Consider the following 18575-nt stretch of genomic DNA (forward strand, 5'->3'; position numbering starts at 1 on the left):
CCACTACTTAATTTGTGGAGCATATTTTTTTGATTAAACCTTTTAAGTTTGAAGGCGTAGCCTCTCATGTGAATGTGGTAAAATTCTTTGAGAAAGAAATTTATTTGATCTCTTAACCTTGCAGCATTGAACTTTTTATGTCCTATATGTCCATTTGTTCTAGGAATTACCTATATTAATTATTTCAAGCATAAGAAAGTAGGATAAATTGCACTCAAGGGTATGACCTAGTGGCCAATGAAGTGGGTCAAGCACCATGGGTCCACTAAATGATTTCTTCCCATTTTTCCCATCCTTGGTGGATAAAATCACTGGATACCTCTCACAAGAAGAAGAACTGAAGAAGTAGATCAGAAGAATATAATGTACAATGGCTTATTAAACCAGTAATATGAATTCGCTGATTACTCGTTAAACTTCAATTGTCTGAGCTAATATATAGATGTGACTTAAGTTTTATGATTTCAACCTTTAATAAGATTCTTTAGTATTTTTGCGAGAAGAACTAAAGATGTATATCAGAAGAATATACAATGGACTATTAGATCATTAGTATGAATCCACTTATTAGTTGTTAAACTTCAATTATGTGAGTTAATATATAGATGAAAATGTAGGTTTTAAGTTCGCCGAGTTCAACCTTTAAGATCTTTAATATTTTTGTGAGCAGTACATCAGAAGAATATTGTACTATTACATTGATATGTGTCAGCTAAAGAACAAGTTGAACTTTAAATGCGTGGGTTAATATAGAGATGTGAATCTAAGATTTAAATTCTATAGCGTTCAACCTAAGCAATAGTTGTAATTTTTTGATTTTATATATGCAAATTTATGTTTGACTTGAAAAGACCAAGTTCAAATTAATCCAATGTCGCAATGGTATACAATAGAGAGAGAAACAGCGAGAGTACATGTAATTGTAGGTTCATATTGATGTAAACAGCTCTTCCGAAAGACTTCCTTAGGTAGATAGCGAAGGACCAGAGATCCAATTATCTGTTTCAAGTATAGCACAAGACTAAGATCAGCACATAGATTTTCAACACTAAAAGTGAAGTATCTACTAAGGAAATGACAGAAAGTAACTGTGATTGATGTGTCTGCCTTCTTTCATTCTGATATTTGTTGATAAGGTTTGACAAGCATGCTCACTTCCTGCAAGATCAACAAAATTCTGCAGGAAAGAAAACAAAATATTATCCATCACCATTTTAATGGGAAGAAAGGACTACTCAAAAGATCCTTCCAGGTGACGTCTAAGCCAAGGTACTTTTACTTGCCACTGCAGCTGTCAGAGTGCTGGGATTTTGTAAGCCAATAATTTTCTTTGTATTACTTTCAACTATCTGCAAAAATATCATTTGTTGGTTGAGTCAATAAAATGATATATTTCCTTTATATTATGATGAATAAGCCATCTTGTAACGAATGAACTAACCTAACGCAGAATCTGGTGTGATCTTGATCTCACTTCGTTGAGAGCAGTTTTTCCTATTTTTCTCTAATCTGCAAGAATGGTAATAGTTGAAGTTACATCATATTAACTTGGCGGAAACACTATCAATATAGCAGTATCAGCCTTTTAAGTTTTACCTTTACACATTGACAACAGTTCTTTTAGATGGTTCCAGTCCTTCAAGGTTACCTTTTTAAAATTTTCAACTACAGTTCCTCTCTGCAAATGAAAGAGTGTAATTACCTACAAAGTATCATTTCCGAATCAAACAAAACTTGATCATGCTTAAAACATATATTCACCTCTGGATCATTGAGGAGTCTAAGTAGAGTATCATCCGAGGTTAGAAGGTCTCTAATAACTTCATTGTATATTTTTATGACAAAGAATTTAAGTGTAAATTGTCGGTCTTCATTCTATAAGTTTTTCATAAACATCAAAAGAACTCTTCTTGCTACACAAATTACAAATGAGTTTTTTACCTCATATCAGTAAACTATTCTTGCTACCCAAATTTCAAAATGAGTGGTCTTTTTGTTTCTAAAGAACTCTCCTTGCTACACAAACTACAAAAAAGGGGTTATTTGGTTTTTCCCAAAGAACTCTTCTTGCTACAGAAATCACAAAAGTTTTTTTTCCTCCCTCATACTATCAGTAAACACCCAATGAATCCTTCTTGCTACAAAAATTACAAAAGCTGCTTTTTTTTTTAAACTCATACTACCAGTGAACACCCACAAGATTGTTTCTTCTTTCTTTTTTCCACCTTTTAGTTAGGCAAAAGTTGGCGTAACCAACCAACTGAGCTACTAAAATTCACCGTGTAACTAATCTTGCTACACAAATTACAAAAGGGATTTTTTTTTTTTTTTATTTTTTCACCTTTTAGTTAGGTAATATTCACGTAACCAACCAAATGAGATACTAAAATTCCTAGTATAACTAATCTTGCTACACAAATTACAAAAGGGATTCTTTCTTTTTCTTTTTTTCAGCTTTTAGTTAGGCAAATATTTGCGTAACCAACCAAATGAGATACTAAAATTCCCCGAATAACTAATCTTGCTACACAAATTACAATAAAGCTTGCTTATTTTTCCTTTTCAATAAAGTGTACCTGAACAACAATAGTAGAACCAAATGGAAGAGAAGAATCAGAAAGACCATAACAGAATATGAACTGAGCAGAGAAATCTGATTCAATTCAGCGTTGTAAACACTAAAAGTACATTTGTGTTTCCATTTTATCAGAATTTTCACTACAAATTTCAAATCTTTTTCATCAAATCAAAAGTTTTTTTTGTATCACTAGAGAAGAGAAGAAAATAATACATAATTTTCTTGATTTACTAACAATTTTCGACAGTACAGAGCTGCACAACAAAAAAATTGAAGGAAATTCAAGATTTTAAGAGCCTTTTTTAGAAAATGAAGCTAGACACAATAGAGTGGCTTAACAAATCTCAAAGGAAAAAGGCATAATTATCTGGAGTGTTCTTTGGAAAGAGAAGAAAAAGATAGAGAAGAGAGGTACAGGATGATAGGAAAATATCAGCCAAATGTAATGATCATTTTGCCCTCAATATTATGCATAATTACAACCTTCACTAAACGACAAAATAGTAGTAACAACACTCTTCACTTCTATATAAGAGTTGTACTCTCACTGTTGAGACTTGAAATCATTCTTGGAGGTGGAAAATATTTGAGCAAAAATGTCTTAATTTTTATTTAAAATATTATCAAGCAAAGTTTTTCGGTTTATCGAAATTTTGATTGAAATTATTATAAGACTCTTTGGAGCCTAGAATTTTTATTAGTAGTGGTAGTGATGTTCCAATGGTTGCATGACGATTTCAATGAAGGCTCGTAGTTTGATTTGTTTCTCTCAAAGAGGTAAATATCTCTCCTCTCTTCTTTTAGCTATTGTTAATCACCCTTCTTCTCCAGGCCATAACTTAGGTTTTTTTTTTTGCATTGCTTAGTGTAATATAGTCATAGTAATACTGGAATTATGTGTTTTAGATGACTATACAGGCCATTGGTTCTGTGTGATAAAAGTGATTTGGTTGTTGTGATAATTTCTTTGTTTTAGTTTCATTTTGTTGTTTTAACCCCTCTTTATAACTCATGGTTTCAGTGTTGAATATTTAGTCCTTAGCTTTTTCTAGAAACAGATGGTATATTTGTTGAATTTATTGTATTCTTATTGTTGTTATGCTAATATGAGTCTGATGGTAGGAGAAGCTGTGCTCATGAGGTCCTAAAGACCATGTTAAATCTGTGTTCTTCTATTGTGTTGTCAAGTTCCTAATAATTGAGTTACCTATTTTTTTCGTTTTTCTTTCATGATCGATTAGTAGTAGAAGTTTATCCGGCTTGATTCATTTTCGCCTTGAATAACGTATTAGTCAATTGATGTGGCTATGCGTTTTCTATGTATCAAAAATACAATGTTCAGTTTTGTTCTTTCAGAAATTGTCTCATTAATATTCAATTTTGTTCTTTCAGAAATTGTCTCATTGACTTGCTTTATTTTGTGTCGGGTTTCTAATTAAAATAAAAAAATAATTTAAAAAAACCAACCACTTATGGTCGGTTTATGAAGTAAGAAAATTAAAAATTAAATAATTTTAAGTAACACCTAATTATATATATAATCAAAACCTAATATATTAAGCTAGTCAAATATAATTAATCAATCACTAATCAAAGTATGTATGTGAAACACATCGCATTATATTATTGGATAATATACTTGTATACGTATGTAACGTATATAGTACGTATTTTGAACTTGATATAGTCGATAGTGTGTATATGTGCGTGTATGTATATATATAAATATAATATATACATATTATATAGCGACGGTATATTAATGACATAAGATAAATCAATCGATAATTTATTTGAGTATATGTGAAATACAATGGGGTAGTAAAGTCGGGTATATGATGTATATAGTACATATATGAAATACGTCGCATTCTATTACTGGATAAGATACTCGTGTATATATGTGATGTATATAGTATGTATTGATATAGTCGATAATGTGTATATATGTGTGTGTGTATGTATAGGTATATATATAGTATATACATATTATATAGTGAAGGTATATATATTAATGACATATGATAAACCAACCGATAATTCAACAGTTTCTGTGAAATACGTTGTATATTGTTATAGGGTAGTAAAATCGGGTATGTGATGTATACAGTACGTATTTGAATGTTGATAGCCAATTGAATATATTTATATATACATATATCTCGTGTAGTGATAAAATAGATATACTATTTTGTGTCAATATAATGTAGACACATGTATATTGTTGAAGTTGTAATAATGTAAGGTAAGTATTACGAGGTATATGGGGGGTGAGTGGGGAGGAAGCAAGGAAGTAGGGGAGGGAGATAGAAAATTGAATCATGAAACTGACATATACTTATAATTTGCTTTGAATTTTGAACGGCCGCTAAATTTTGGCAGTGAATTTGAGTTTTTTCGCTTAAAGATTTTGTATATGAGTATATGTGAAATACGTTGAATATTGTTAAGGGGTAGAAAAATCATGTATGTGATATTTATATTACGTATTTAAACGGTGATAGACAATTAAATATATGTATATATACATATATCTCGTGTAGTGACATATGCAGTAAACGAAAACTCGATAACTGAATCTATATATCAAAATATTTTGAATGATACATTGATATCATACTATTGAAGAAATAGATATACTATTTTGTGTCAATGTAGATACACGGATATTGTTAAAGTTGTAATAATGTAAGATGTTGATAATTTATCTGATTAACACGTATATATATATATATATATATATATTATATCGTAATTAAAAGCTAATGAACCAAAAATTTATCGTAATCTGCGAAATTCATTGATATTATTATAGGATGGAGGAAATATACTACTCGTGTTAATGTGATGCTAAAATAACTAATTATCTGATTTATATATATATACACATTGTATTAAATTAATTGGATATTGTTATAAATATTATAGCATTTATTATAAAATTTAATTAATTATCAATTAATTTTAATTTATTAATCAATTTATTAATTGTAGTTTATTAAAATTTAATTTATCAAAAATTTTGTAAAAATCGACCACAAGTGGTCGGTTTTACTGTTAAATAAAAAAATAAAAACAATTTATAACCCGACCGGACCTACCCAAATAATTAACTTCCCTAATTGATATACACAAAAAAAAAATGGGAAATAACATACACACACAAACACTCAACCCGCATACATAGACAAACACATACTGATACTCGAAATCAGTCCAAGAAATGGGTTCTCGTAGCAAATCTTGATTTCTCCAACTCAAGAAAGTAAGATTTTGTGATTTGTTGGCCTTATTTTGAATTTTGAAACCCTAGTTCTTATGTTTTGGTTGAAAATGGGAAAATTGGGGAAAAATTTGAATGTAGTATGGATTGTGTGTGTTATGTAGACTGAAATGAGTAATATCTTGCGTAGAGTAGATGGGTATTTTAGATAAAATTGCACTAGTCTATCTTTTAATTTGCTAAGCTCATCATTTTCGATATTGCAGCTTCCCGTGAGAGAATCTATAAGAAGATTGAAGCTGTCATTTTGAAATATCAAGAAATTAAAGAAAATATCAAAGGTATGTTGACATAGTGAAGCCGTGTGAGGCCTTGTGCGATTCACTATTATTGTTATATCTTCTTTTCATTGTTCATATTGAAGTCTAGTGAAGCCGTGTGTGGCCTTGTACAATTTACTAGCATTGTTCTTGACATCTTGTTGGTCTTATTGGTCTTATTGACATTTTTTTTTGAATGTGTTTTTGTTTTGAAACTTAGTTAGTTGAAAATGGTTAAGTTTAGTGACTTTAAAGGGGATTTTTTAGTTTTGAATGTGGTTTGGTAGGTGACTTAGTTGGTTCAAAATGGTTAAGTCAAGGGACTTTAAAGGGGATTTTGTGTTTTGAATGTGGTTTTGTTTTGATACTTAGTTGGTTGAAAATGGTTAAGTGTAGGGACTTTAAATAGGATTTTTTGTCTTGAATGTGGTTTGGTAAGTGACTTAGTTGTTTGAAAATGGTTAAGTTTAGGGACTTTAAAGGGAATTTTTTTGTTTTGAATGTGGTTTGGTGGATGATTTAGTCACTTGAATATGGTTAAGTTTAGAAACTTTAAAGGGATTTTTTTTTTAATTTTGAATGTGATTTTATTTTGATACTTAGTTGGTTGAAAATGGTTAAATGTAGGGACTTTAAAGGAATTTTTTTTGTTTTGAATGTAGTTTGGTAGGTGACTTAGTTTCTTGAAAATGGTTAAGTTTAGGGACTTTAAAGGGGATTTTTTTTATTTTGAATGTGGTTTGGTAGGTGACTTAGTTGCTTGAAAATGGTTAAGTTTAGGGACTTTAAAGGAGATTTTTTTTTGAATGTGGTTTGGTAGGTAACTTGGTTGAAAATGGTTAAGTCTAGGGACTTTGAAGGGGATTTTGTGTTTTGAATGTGGTTTTGTTTTGATACTTGGTTGAAAATGGTAACGTTTAGGGACTTTAAAGGAGATTTTTTTTTGTTTTGAATGTAGTTTGGTAGGTGACTTAGTTTCTTGAAAATGGTTAAGTTTAGGGACTTTAAAGGGAATTTTTTTGTTTTGAATATGGTTTGGTAGGTGACTTAGTTGGTTGAAAATGGTTAAGTCTAGGGACTTTGAAGGGGATTTTATGTTTTGAATGTGGTTTTGTTTTGATACTTAGTTGGTTGAAAATGGTTAAGTGTAGGGACTTTATAGGGGATTTTTTTTATTTTGAATATGGATTTGTGTTGATACTTAGTTGGTTGAAAATGATTAAGTGCAGGGATTTTAAAGAGGATTTTTTTGTTTTGAATGTGGTTTGGTAAGTGACTTAGTTGCTTGAAAATGGTTTAGGGACTTTAAAGGAGATTTTTTTGTTTTGAATGTGGTTTGGTAGGTGACTTAGTCACTTGAATATGGTTAAGTTTAGAGACTTTAAAGGGGATTTTGTTTTTGTTTTGAATGTGGTTTGGTAGGTGACTTAGTTTCTTGAAAATGGTTAAGTTTAGAGGCTTTAAAGGGGATTTCTTTTTTTGAATGTGGTTTTGAAGGTGACTTAGTTGGTTGAAGAAGTTAATATTGCGGAAGAAGAGGCTGAGTGGATAGGAGATGAGGAAACCTCCAAAGAGGGTGAATGGTTTAGTGGACAGTCTTCAGAAGAGGAGGATTAGTTGTGTAGGTTGTATTTGTTATGTATTGATGTCTTTATGCTTTGTACTCTATATTTACCTTTATGTTTCTTGTTTATTATTGATATGTAATATACTGTTTAAGTTTGTTGTTTCTACTTTTCCATGATTTATATAGTAATAAATTGTTTTTTGTCTATATGTCATGTTGTTGGAGCGATTTGAAATGGGAATTAATAACTTGAAATTATTTACTTGGAATGTTTTTTGATACATTCATTTTGTAGGAACTAACTACATGTTAACTTAACATAATTTAGATGTCAGAAAGAGGTGAAAAAGGTAAGGGAAAAGTTGATACTATGAAACCAAAAAGAATAGACAACTTTCACCTTATAGACGACCGACAGGTATTCATATATCTGAGGATCGGTTTGCTGACGCGACAACACGACCCTCATATTCTAGGTCATCCAAGGATTCGATACCAATTCCTATGCATGTGGGGCTACTATATGGGTCTACACCGACTCATTCTGCTTCTATAATCGTACCACCACCAGCACAGTACTATCGGTGGCCGTTGGCCCCTCCAGACATCTACCATCATCGATACCCTCCTGCAACAGTCACACAGCTTTGCACAGTGATTCAGCTGGATCTATTGGGTTGTCGGATCTTCAGCTTGGATGCCCTCCATCTGGTGCCTCAGATCCGCCCACGCCAGTGCATCCACCATCACTTACTAGGTAGCAAGGAGACAGAGATAATTCTGAGAGGGTTTATCTTGTTCCAGTTGTGAGAGGGTAAAATTTCTAAATATAATAACGTTACTCATTTTTTCATTACTATATTATTATGTTCTACGAAATTACTGTTGGATCTTGTGTTGTAGGTTTAGGCCAGATGCTAGAATTGGACAAAAGACGCGAATGTACATTACTTAGCATTTTAATGGCTACTGGACCAGCTGGCAAAAGGTTCTAAAACTTGACAGGATAGAATGTTTGAAGAATTTAAGGTAAGGATTTAACTTATCGACTACTTATTAGCACTTTATTAGAATAAAAGATTGAATATTATATTTTTGTTGCAGAAATTTTACTGGTGGGATGATGCAAATATGTTTCTTATAAAGAACTTTTTCATAAGATGTAGAGCCAGATTTAATGATCTCTTAGATTATTCCCGAAAGAAATTGGTAAAACCTAAGTGAATTCTTGAAGCTGCATGATAACTGTACCTTCGCCATTGGAGTAGCGCAGAATATCAATTGTTGAGTGAAAAAAGAAAGAAAGCTCGGACATCATCCAAGGGTTGCTCCCTACATACTGCGGATGCCAAAAGTACTCTTGCTGTGAAGGAAAAAATGGTATGTAACTTTTACAGTTTTAATTGTTTGTTTCTGTTTAAATTTTTTTTATTATTTTAAAATTGATAAGTTTTTCATATGCAAAAATTTGAAAAGGGTAGGAAAATACCAATTGTGAGCTATTCAAGCAGACTCATCTGAAAAAGAAAAAGAACCCGACTGATGAAGATGTCTGGGTTGAAGCTCATGCAAAAGTTGTCCACGTAAGAAACAAATTTTGAATTTATGAATCTTTTTCTCAAAGTTGATATTATTCAATTATAACTACTTTAATATTTTTTGAATTTTAGTATTAATTTTACTTTGAATATAGGACGAATATACACGTCTTATTGGTGAGTATTGGAGTAGTCAGCCTCCTGAAAGTCAGGGTGATCCAATACCACAATATGTACATGAGGAGTTATGGATAAAAGTTGCAGGTCCTGCAAATAGAGTCCATTTCTACGGATACCACACAATTTTTTGGTGATAATATTAGGTGTTCGTCCGGCGCTGCATACTTTAGCTCTTCAGTTGATAGAGAAACTATTGAAAGACCACAAATATGATTTCTCAACTTACTAAAGAGCTTGCTGAACAGAGAGAGAGGTTTACTGAACAGAGAGAGGCAGAAGAAGACGGAGAAGGCAACTACATCACAAATCAAGATGCTGCAGCAGCGGTTCAGTTCTTTCATTCAAAGTGCGGGGGTTATTCCTCCGTGTCCTGGTGATGCAGTCCGGGCTGCAAAAGCTAAAGGCCCCCTGGATGATTTTAGTACAGATGATGATATGAAAGACGAGGATGAATTCGATGATGATGACTTTTAGTTTTTTATTTTTGTATTTGTCCTACTTTGAATTTAGACATTTTGTTGTTTCAAATTATTGTTGTAGTTTTTGCATACTAACTTTTGTTGGACATTTTGTATGTGTTGTACATTTTTGAAAGTATTTACATTTGGTTTTTGGTTGTTGTTGCTACTGTGTTTGATTTGGTAACTGTTATATTGGATTGTTGTTGTTGCATGCTGTATTTGGGTTTTGATTTTTATTTTTTTTAAAATTTCTTAGAAAAATTGATCACAAGTAGTCGGTTTTATATTAAATTTAATTAATTACTTTAATAAAAATGACTACTTGTGGTGGATTTTTTTTCCCTAAAATTATTTTTTCTAATTTTAATAAAATAATAATGAATTTTAAAAATATATATATATATATATTCTTAAAAAAATCGACCACTTGTGGTCGGTTTTTAAAAAACTACCACTACTTTACTGACCACACATTTTAGTAGGTTTTGTGGTCTGAAATTGGGAAAAATCAACCACATGTGGTCAGTTTTTCCCTTTTTTTTAGTAGTGTCTTAAGCTTGATTTATCATTTTGTTTCTTCCCATGTGCAAAATTTAATACAATTCTTCTCAACTTTTTCTTGGCTTTAGGTATCATGTAGAAGCAAAAGGCTTAATTCACATACCTCCTCGATTCATTAATATCAAGAGAAAAGTAATGATTCCTTGGGATGACAGGGTAAAACAACGTGTGTTATGCATTGATTTTTGAGTGTTGATGTTTAACATGCACAAATTATCCTTCAAATTTGATTTGGTTAAAATTCTGAAACTGCCTTCAATCTTTGTTGATCACAAAACTAATTTCTATTATTGCTTTCACGCACCATTGACCTTTATATTTGTAATCTGGCTTGTCCTACTAAGTGTGAACCTACTTATCTTCATGATTATTTATTTTGTAAAAAATATTACTCTCTTTCTTTTCTTTTGGATATTGAGAAAAACGAGATCAAGTAAGGATTTTGATTAGGGATCTATGTGATTAAGTTAGCAAGACTTATGTTTAGTTTGCGTATTTTTTTTTATGTATGCTATTCTTCATGTTACATACTTTTCTGTAATCTAAATTTGTTAACACCTAGCTTGGGTAGAGGAAAGAGAAGTAAGAAAAAAAGCATAATAAATTGCTGTTATTTCTTTTGATGCTTAATTTGTTGATCTGAATGAATTGGGTTGGCTTTGGAAGAGGAATATTAATATGCCAAACTTTGTTTAATTTTTGCAATCACTTTACTCATTTTTTCTCGTCATTTTCTTTCTTTTCTTTTGAAATCTCCTACATTTTGCTGGAATATTGACCTAATAAGCATGCCCATTTTTCTTTTCCTCTCCAATTTAAAATGGAGATCGTGAAATATGAAATATGTTTCTCCCTTTTGAAGTGAAATTCTTTACTTTCTTCCTTTTTAAACTTGTATATGCATTTCTACATCTTTTTTTTTGGTAAACAAGTAACTTTTCCGTTCAACCAAATAGGCATTACAAACCGGCTGGATACTTTTGACTTAGCTCCAGCTCACATTAGATCTATTTTCTAATCATCTGCTAGTTATCTGAATTTACATTGGATAACGTGTTAATCTATCTAACAAACTCTCCATTTACTATGTGTTTGACCTGCTATAAATAACTGAAAGACAAAGCTTCTTACTTTTTGTCTGACATCCTTTTTATGGGTATTTAATCTTCTAGCATTCCTTTCTGCCCATATGTGATATACTGCTGCTGCTAAGCAGAATCCAAGTATGCTAGATCTTGGTCTATTGTTGGACATTAGGTGCACTAGGATCTGAATGTCATGCTGCCAATCCCCTGTGCTCTGCTGATAACCTAGACAATGTAGAATGGAGCTCCAAAGAGTTTGAGAGTAATTACATTTAAAGAACAGATGATCAAATATTTCCTCCAAAGAGCATACACTTTTTCTGCACATGAATGCCCCATTTACTAACTCTATCCACAGTTGCAAATCTGTTATGTAAAGCCAACCAAAGAATGAATTGGTGTCTGGGAATCATCCCTTTCACCAAAGCCACTTTGTTCCAAGGCACTTTCTGGTATTGTGGTCTCATATTGTGGTAAGCCTTCCTGATACTGAATCCTTTATGATTAGTCATTTGGTGTAGTTCATGATGGATGCTTATTGTACCTGATAGCCACTTCCTTGCATCAAGAACTTTATTCATTATCCAGCTATCTTGCTTTGGAATGCTTATTATGTCTATACTGTGTCCTTTTATATAGTAACTATGGATCCATCTGACCTATAGTTTGTCTTGCTTCTGTTCCATAGCCCACAGGAGCTTACAAATTATAGCTCTATTCCAATACTTCATATTTATAACATTTATCCCTCCTGCAGTTTTAGGTTGACAAATAGTTGCCCAAGTAACTAAAGCTTTCCAAGAGCAATTATTACTTCCTGTCTAAAGGAATGTTCTGCACACTGTGGTAACCATATTTGTGATCTTCTTGGGTAGCAAAAAGATCTGTGCCCAATATGTCTGCATCTCAAATAATACATTTTTCACCAGTTGTAAACGACCATTATAATCTAAAAGCTTGGAAGACCAGCATTTGATTCTATCAATCATCCTCTCCACCAAAGGCCTACACTGAGAGATAGTTAGTTTTCTAGTAGACAATAGGATCCCTAAATACCTAAAAGAAAGGTCACCTGGTGCTAACTACAACTCCCTTAACATCTGCTGTTTAAACTCTGAAGTGACTCCTGCAATATATAAAGAGCTCTTTTCCATATTTGCTTGCAAACTAGATACAACTGAGAAGTGATAAAAGGCCTCAAACATTAGTTTTATGGATATCTCATCAGCTCTATATCTCATCAGGAGATCATCAACAAAACATATGTGGATAATACCCAGCTTGTCACATCTAGGGTGGCAATTAAATTGGGGGTTATGCCTAAGTTACTGCAAAGTTCTATGTAAATATTCCATCACTAAGACAAAAAACAGAGGGGACATTGTCCCCTTGTCTTAGTCCTTTCTTTGCTGGGAATACTGTGGTCATTCCTCCATTAATCAGCAGAGTATATTGAACTATTTTCAGACATTCCATGATCAAGCTGACCATCTGAGTTGGCAATCCAAACTCTAGTAAAACTATCTTTAAGAAAGGCCACTCCACTAAGTCATATGCCTTCCTTATATCCATCTTAATAGTACATCTAGGTGACACCCCTTTTTTAGAGTATCCCTTGACTAATTCATGTGCAATCATCATATTATCAAGGATATTTCTACCATTAATAAAAGCTGATTGTGAAGGGCTCACTATATAATCCACCACAGCCTTCAATTTATTTATGATAAGCTTTGATGTCATTTTGTATATTGTTGTGCAGCAGGCAATTGTTCTATCTTCTTTGACATAAGAAGGATTCTGAACTTTTGGCACTAGTGTCATAGTGGTAATATTAACTCCCTTCAACAGTTTACAGGTCTCAAAGAATTGTAGTATACCTTATGTAACCTCAGTACCTATTATATCCTAGTGTGTTTTGAAGAATTCTGCATTAAATCCATCAATTCTAGGGCTCTTATCAACTAGTAGCTCCTTTACAACTTTTATCACATCTGTTGCTGTTACAAGTATTAAGAGTTCTTGTTGCTGTGCAATAGATAAGCAGGCCCCATCTCTGGCTATTGTGATGTCCAAACCTTGTAATGTATCAGTTGCTTGTCCGAGAAATGATTTGAAAAAGTGCACAAATTCCTGTTGGATGAGCTGTGGGTCTGTCAGCTTCACTCCCTGGTCAGTGGTGATTGAGGAAATCCTGTTCCTAGCTTGTCTTGTCTTCAGGTAGGCAAAAAAGTACTTTGAGTTCATGTCCCCTTGCTGAAGCCGTAATTCCCTTGATTTCTGATTTAGGATCCTCTCATTGATTGTCTTCTAGTACTCTAAGTTGTGTAGTATTTGTCTCTCCTCAATAATGAGTTCCTGGTTTAATAAGGCACTCTTCAACCCTTCCTATACTTGGTTCAGTCTGGTTTTGTAGTCATCTACTCTTTTTTCCACAACACTCATTTTCTGCTATATCTTGATATTACTGCCTTCCTTTTCTATCATAGACTATGGTAGTTTCTTCCCATTTTTATATATCACTTTTTTAGAACAATTTTCTTTTATATGTGATTTTTTTTGGAGTCCCAATGGACTTTTCCTCCTTTCGTATTTGATAATGGGTCAATGAGACCCTTTTTTTGAGTTAGCCTCAAAATTCAAAGGACCAGTATACATGGCGTACAAGTGCAAAAAGATAGAAGAATAAATTGGTCCAAGCCTATTAAAATGATGCTACCGGTTTCTTTTTATTTATGTTTTATGGGACTCAAAATACAAGTTATAATTTAATACAGTTGATGCTGATATTGGGTCTCAAAGGTCCACGAAATAGTTTAGGACAAGTTGTAGGCTAAAAGTCTGAGTTATTCAATTAGGACAAGTGCATGTGGAACAAAAACCCAATTAGACAAGGAAAGAGTTCATTTGAGAGTTTTGGGCTAGGTCTTTTAGCTTCTTCCTCAGTCTTTTTCATGCTTTACTTGCTACTAACTCTTTATTTAAAACTTAGTTAAATTCTCCATTAAGTTGTCAAAAATCTTGTTTTTCATAAAATTTTCAAAAGATTTTCCTTTAATCACTTTATTTTTTAAATAAAAATAAATTTCTTTTTAAAGTTAGTAAAAAAAGGTTATTTTCAAATAGCCGGACAACGGCGTGCTACCGGACATTTTGAATGCCTTCGAATCCTTCTCAAAGTGTTAATAAGAACCTCTTATTTGAAATTTCTTTAAAAAATTAAAGTCTTTTTTCTGTTTTAGGACTTAGAATTTTCCTTAAAAGTTTTCTTACTTTCTTTTCAAATAAATTAATTGTCGGCTCCATTTTCAAAATCAAATTTGAAACTTGGTTTCTAAGTTTTCAAATTCAAAAAAATTGATGTCATTTTCTCCGTAAAATAGAAATGACGACTCTGCTGGAGACTTTCAACTAGGTTATAATCAAATATTTGAACTAACTAATATTTGACTAACTATTTGAATTTGTAATATTTAAACTGCTTATTTTCTTATGTATTAATTTTTTTTTTAATTTTAAATTGTTGCATTTTATGACGTACTTCCTCATTTGATATTCAAATTGTTTGGGGTTTGCAGTTGTCGTGGCCCCTATTGATCAATTTTGAATGAAAATATTAGTAATATTGCAGTTTATTTGTACGTTAGACGTTCAATGGTTGTTTGTATTTTCAAACTCAAGTTGTCCACTTGGAAACTTGGTCAAAACCCACTCTAGATATCTAGGATAGAACAAAATCAAAAATCTTTTTAGGAATGAGCCTAGGATGACCCAATACCTGATGAGATTTTGGGCCTATTACAAAAACCTACCCTATATCTACTGGCCACGAATCAATCACGGACGAATCATACTTGTGTGTTGAAGGAATATATGTTGATTAATCTAATCCATATCATTTGGGAAAGGGGAAAAAGCTTTCCTTGTTTTTTTTGGTATAGGAATGACTTAACTAGTCCCTAATAGAAGATTCAAAATGGTTACCAAACTAGATTATTTTCTTAAGGTTTGGTGGGCTTACATGAGTCTAGAAGATAAGAGGACTATTAAGACACATACTGGTCACCTACCTTCACTTTTAGATATTGATATTTGGTCTGAGATGATTCATGTGTTGATAGAATTCTGGGATGATGACAACATGGTATTTCACTTTGGTGGATTTGAATTGATCTCTACTATCGAAGAAGTTCTATGAAAGCATCAACATGTGTAACAAAAGAAAGAGTGCACCTAGCAACAATATTTTAGTCCCAGTCATATGGAATCGTCAAAAGATTAAGGATGCCTTTTTGATCGATGATGATACCTTGTTAGGAAGCTTGATAGGCGAAATATCCCTTTTTGTGAGTTGTACTATAGGTTTAGGAGATTTAATTCTTTTCAAAAAGTCGAACTTGAATTTTCGTCTGCGTCAAAATAGAAAGATGAAAGGGCATTTACTTTCGCGATGTCCCTATTTAGAACTATGGTATTCCCATAAGGACAAAATGGTACTATTCATCAAAGAATCATTATGGTAACAAATGCCCTCTTTTATGGGTTGGAATATGGTACTTCTAAGGTATTCCACACTTTAACTCATATGATCATTGCTGAAATGTATAAGGCTTTGGAAATTTATCAAAAGAGGTTTAGTTTCTTCCAAGGATGCAATCTTATTTTGCAATGGTGGATAATGAAAAATTCGTTGAAAGATCCTGGAGTGGAGAAAATGGACCACCAAACAAGGGTAAATCTTTTGTCATCTCATAACATTTGGCTATCTCTAAAATCATTTAAAAATAAAAATACTCTAAAATTTTGGTTTAAGTCATTCAGGGAATCGGGAGACGACAATGTCTAATGGTCAATCAAATACCTTCATCTAGGTAAATACAATATTTGAGAAAATGAATGGCCCTTTTTAGTACTCATGGGTCTTAGAGAGACTCATCCTTATATTCCTATCAAAGTTATCAGATAATTAGAAATCAAATAGGAAACACCGTTAACTGAGCCCATGGATAGATTCATGACTGAGTATAGAGAAGGTGAGACACCACTCAAGGAATTTATTATACAGAAGTAGAAGGAAAGAAATACCAAAGAATCTCTTTTCATATTAGGTTTGAACCCAAGGCTAGCGATACTTCTAAAGATGGTCGAAGAAGAACCATGATGGAATACTTGTATCTGAATTTGCCATAAAAATTGTTGATGTTTAGAGCATCAGATTCAACTTCATATGCTTTGGGGTAAGTTCCAAACAAGTGAGATTGCACACCAAAAAAGACACATCGAGGATGCTTCAAATACATCAATTGAGAGAAGAAATAAAGAGATCCAAATAAGCAGTGGATGATACTGGATGATGTTTGATAGATTTATATGATTGCGTGGCTTCCCAAATTGATAGAATAGGGAGAATGATCTACGAGAGTAGAGCACAACTATGTAGAAGTCACTTGATCAACAACAGATATCGCATATGACATAAGGTGTACAAAGCTAAGAGCGCAAAGGATGGTGAGGGACCTTCTGGATGCTAGTATTTTCTATTATAATCTATTGTATGGGACTATTTTTCTTGCATTTTGTTTTCTCTTTCCCTAAGATTGTATCCTTCATGTTATACTTATTGGCATTTATCCCTTCTGATATTCATTGAATTATTTTGGCAATAATAGATTTATTTTAAAAGGCATATACTTCCTTCAAACCCTGATCACCCAATTAGGATGTCCGCTTATTATGATATTTTTGTGTGATATAACTATCTTGTAATGCTTTATTAATGCCTTAAAAATAACCCTTATATTGAAGGTAAACCATGTATAGTTATTGTGGGTCATGTTAGAGGTGTTATTGGACGTTGGAAATTGGTATGTGTCGCCAAATAGACCCTCCGCAAAGGGTTAGTGCCGCAGAGGGATCACCAAACGCCACTGGAATAGGTTGGCTTTAGGCTGTGTGCTCCAACCCTGAGGTTGGCTTTGGCTGTGCGCCACCAATCCTGAGGTTAGCTTTGGCTGTGCACCACTAATCCTAAGGTTGGGTTTGGCTGCATGCTGCAAGGAAAAATCTAAGCGGTATAAGTTTCTCCATTTTTTTTCTATTTTAAGGGAGTTGAGGTATGTGGGGCTACATTGTTTCATAGTGTAGCTATAAGTCATAGCCCATACATCATAATGAGATAGTTCGCAGCTTTCAGTCATTAGGTGATGAGTTTTTTTAATTCATGGACTCGAGTCAACTATAGTTTTAGTATTATTCTTATTCAGTTGTATTGATTAGGGATAACTGGGGGTTATGTCCTGACTACTTATAGTCAGTATTAGTAGAGGCTTTATAGATTATCATTCAATGTTGATGTATTTACTTTTATTTTGTTTTGTATAACCAAAGTGTAAATGTTTTAAACAGTTTTATGTGGAACATATTTAGTAAAATCATCTTTTCCACTTATTTCTTCCATATTTATGTAATATATTTAGTTGATCATGAGTTATAAAGGTATCATGGGTTAGCTTAGGATCACTTGTGGTTCTAAGCACCATGTGACGTCTAGGGGGTAATCTCGAGGAGTTACAAACTTGGTATCAGGGCATAAGGTTCAAGTATGTAGGGTGTTTATGAAGCCGTGTCTAGTAGAGTCTTGCAAAATGTTACAAAGATATCTATACTTTTCTTTGAGAGGCTAAAAGGTATTTAAGAAATACTTTTCTTCTTTTATGTCTCAGATCATGCTGTAGAAAGGTTCTCTAAGAAACTTATACCAATTGTCATCGTTCTCCATTTATGCCAACTCTGCCTTATTTTCAAGGTAATAAAAATAGTAAAAGCTTAAATTTCTATTGATAGAGTTTTCTCCGACAATCCCTGTAGACATTTATGGGATTGCATGTTGGCTCAAAAAGTATTCCATCAGTGCCTTTATGTTCCAAAGTATGAAGGATTTTATTCATGATCATGAAAAATTATGCAATAAGCCAAAATTAGATGTGCTTTTATATTCCTTCTTAGAATCTTATGATAGCATATGATCTAGAGTTAGAAGTATGAACCAAGAAGTTTAACAGT

At 32.7% G+C, this 18575-nt stretch overlaps 1 pseudogene; it reads right to left on the reverse strand.

Moving 5' to 3' along the window:
- Positions 1 to 1066: 1066 nt before the first annotated feature.
- On the reverse strand, positions 1067 to 3501 carry LOC124897766 (annotated as a pseudogene).
- Between the last annotated feature and the right edge of the window lie 15074 nt (positions 3502 to 18575).

The sequence above is a fragment of the Capsicum annuum genome, chromosome 1 (genome assembly GCF_002878395.1).
Source record: "Capsicum annuum cultivar UCD-10X-F1 chromosome 1, UCD10Xv1.1, whole genome shotgun sequence".
NCBI classification, from domain to species: Eukaryota; Viridiplantae; Streptophyta; class Magnoliopsida; order Solanales; family Solanaceae; genus Capsicum; species Capsicum annuum.